This window comes from Carlito syrichta, unplaced genomic scaffold, assembly GCF_000164805.1.
Source record: "Carlito syrichta isolate Samal-C Ts95f unplaced genomic scaffold, Tarsius_syrichta-2.0.1 Scaffold301905, whole genome shotgun sequence".
Classification (NCBI taxonomy): Eukaryota; Metazoa; Chordata; class Mammalia; order Primates; family Tarsiidae; genus Carlito; species Carlito syrichta.
In genome coordinates this window covers 42,705-46,370 of record NW_007246001.1, presented here as the reverse complement: position 1 = coordinate 46,370, position 3,666 = coordinate 42,705, and positions in this window count along the sequence as shown.

Here is a 3,666-nt window from a genome sequence, read left to right as displayed (position 1 = left end):
GCTATTTTTAATCTCAATCAAGTTTTTTTGTGTCATAAGTTAGAACCTTCAGAGTATCTCTCCTAGATATCAATGTATCTCTCTTGTTATAGTTGACAGGTTCAAAATACTATATTTGACAAAATCAGTAGAACTTCCATTAAATATAAGGTGTGCTGCTCTAGAGGGGAAAAGTTAGAAATTATTCATTATTTATTTTCATATACAAATTTTACAAAACTGGATCTTTCTAGTCAATTCTTACACTTTAATTAAAGAGTATTTAGCATCATCTACTTTGAGAAGAGGTGTTTCAAATTATGTTTATAAAAACACAGTGAATTTAAGTGTAACTATGCTAAACTCTCGTATGTAGAGTTTGTAAGGAGAGATATTATAAATCATTACCCTTTGGTCAAAAAAATGATGCATTTGTTTTAAAACTATTGCTTACTTCTACTATAAGTTAAATACATCTTCCAGCCTCAGTTCCAAAGGTGATCTGGCAATATGAAGAAGTTAAGGCTCTCCAAACTAAAGATCAATAAGACCTGTTCATTAGGTGTGTGACTTTGCTGACCATGAGCTCAGCTCTTTGTGTATCAATGGCAGACAATGGAAAATATTGCTTTTAAAGTACATACTGTACTTTTACCTTTTTTCCATATATATATATTTTAAAACTTTATTAGGGAACATAGAGAGTCACGTCAGATAAATCTAAATAAAGATGGGAAGGACAAATGCAGCTAGTCAACAAAATAACTTATTTCTGACTAGTCATTTACCTTTTCCCTTTTGGAAATGGATGCTTCCCCAAGTTGGCCAAGAAAAACAAACTTTTTTTGTGAGGTAAAAACAAACTTTCTTTTCTTTCTCTTTTACAGTCAATACTCTCATACTTCTGGTCACCAAAATGTGTGGGAATTTTTTTCTCACACACCAAGCAGTTCTCCAGCAGACACCAACAGGGTGTCCTATAATTTAATTCAGTCCTGACACCATTTCCTTGCAGATAGCATCAAATTCCACAAGTTTAGAGTTCCATTCCACAAGACTGTGCCCTACTTGACACCAATTACAAGTAGTGGTTTACTCACCACCTCTTTTCAATTTGGCTATAAATTGACTGAACCCCTTTTAAGTTCAGTTAATTTGCTGGAACAAATCATATAACTCATATAAACATTTATGTTTACCAGTTTTTTATATTAATATAAGATATTATACAGGATACAGGTGAACAGCCACATACATAGGGCAAAGTGTGTAGGAAGAGGTAAGGAGCTTTCATGCCTTTTTTGACAGTGCCATTCTCTCAGTACACCATGTGTTTAGCAACCTGGAAACTCTTCAAACTTTGTAGTTCAGGAATTTTTATGAAGGCTTCATCACATAGGCATAATCGATTATTAATTCAATCTCCAGCCTGTCTCCCCTTCCTGGAGTATGGGGATGGGACTAAAAGTTCCACAATTCTAATCATGGCTTGGTCTTTCTGGTAACCAGACTCCATTCAGGAGCCATTAAAAGTCACCTCATTAGAACAAAAGATGCTCCTGTCACCTAAGCAGTTTCAAAGGATTAGGTGCTCTGTGTCAGGAACTGGAATCAAAGACCAATATATAAGAACAAGAGATTGTAGCTAGCACTCCATCACTCAGAAGTTCATGTGCCAAGAAAAAGGCATATACATCTAATATATATTTCTTATTATATAGCAACTCTTCATATAAGTTTTTACCAGTATGCTGTAAAATAAGAAACACTGAATGTCTTTTGAAGTTAACTTTATTGAGGTAAATGCATTGTGTGTAGTTTGAGTTTTGAAAAATGTATATACTCATGTAACCATCACTCCAATCAAGGCAGAATGTTTCCATCACTTCTAAAAACTTCCCTTTATTCCCCCTTTCAATCAATCTATTTCCTATCCTGTCTCCATCATCAAGTAACCACTAATCTTGTCAGTTCTAGAACTTCATATAACTGAAATCATAAAATATATGTTGTTTTTCCTAACATATTTTTGAAATTCATCCATAATATTGCATGTATTATGATTTAATGTTTTGTTTCATTACTATTATTCCCTCATACAAATTTATCACAACTTGTTTAACCATTTACTTGGTCACAAACAGATTATTTCCAGTTTAGTGATATTATTACATTTCTATGACCATTTGTATACGAGTCTTGATATGACCATGTTTTCATTTGCCCTGAGTAGTTAGTTTTGAGTGGAAATTATGGATCATGTTGTACATGTTTGTTTAACTTTAAAATAAACTACCAAATAATATTTCAAAGTGGCTTTATAATTTTACACTTTAAGGGGCAAAATTTGAGATTTCTAATTGTTCTGCATCCTCTCCAAAACTTGGTATTACCATTCGTATTAATTTTATCCTTTCTGGTGGTATCTAGTGGTATCTCATTGTTATTTTAATTTGTGCTCCCTTGATAATTGGCAATGAATGCATCTTTTATATGCATATGTATTTGTATATCTTTATATTTCTTCTTTTATTATTGAGAAAAATAACAGCCTACATAATGTTCAGTGTCTCATACAAGTCACAAAGTACATTCTACTTCCATTTCTCTCTTTCAAGTTTATGTAAAACTGGTTGATTCCTTTAAGTGTCTATTCTTCCTTTTCCATAAGAATTCAAATTGGATCTCTCAGTAGTTTTTTGGTCACTTGTAACACATCAATTAACATTGTGGCAGAAAGCAGCAAAACCTTAAAAAGAGAAAATGATTATGTTGTAGCACAACTTTTACAGTAATACTCATGCAAAAATTTCGAAGACCAAGCATCTCTGACTTACTATGGAATGGAACTAGATAGCTATATGTCAAATGCTTTAAGGCGGGGAAATGACAATAAAACACTTCAATTATATTGTAATAGACCTGATTTCATATATATTTTCATGATGGGTCCTTTCCCATTCAAATAATTGAATTATGGTCTGGTTTTTTGAGTCATAAGAGATATTTACATTTTCTGGATACAAATATTATTTTTCAGCTATATATTGCAAAATTTTTGTTGGTATAGCATGGGTTTTATAATTTTTTTGAAGAGCTGAAAGTTTTGATTTTGATGAAGTCTGATTTTTAAAAATTTTATGGTTAATGATGTTTGTTCTTGTCTGAGAAATCTGCCTTTTATTAATCATCAATATTTCCTGCAATATATTATCTTGTAAACTTTACAGTTTTAACTTTTATGCTTAGTCTGTGATACATTTTAAATTGCTTTTTTGAGGAATATGGGGTAGAAGGCAAAAAAGTTGTTTTTTTCTTTTGCTTTTAAACTAAAATTTTTTTTGTTTCTTTGTTTTTTACTTTTTTCTCAGCATTATTTACTGAAAGACTATCTTTCTCCATTTGAATAAACACAATTGACCATATATGCAAGTGTGAATCTATTTCTAAAATATCAATTTGTTTTTCTATTGATCTTTGGGTCTATATTTCCTGAAGTTTTGTTTTGGACTGCATTAAATCTATAGATAAATTTGGTGAGAACTGACTAACACTTTCTTTATTATTTTCAAATTTTCTCTGAATCTCATCTGGTATATTTTTTATTTTATATATTATATTTTTTATTTCTAAAAATTTGATTTATGGTTTTTAAAAACTCTTCCAGTTCTCTAATCATTATGTTCA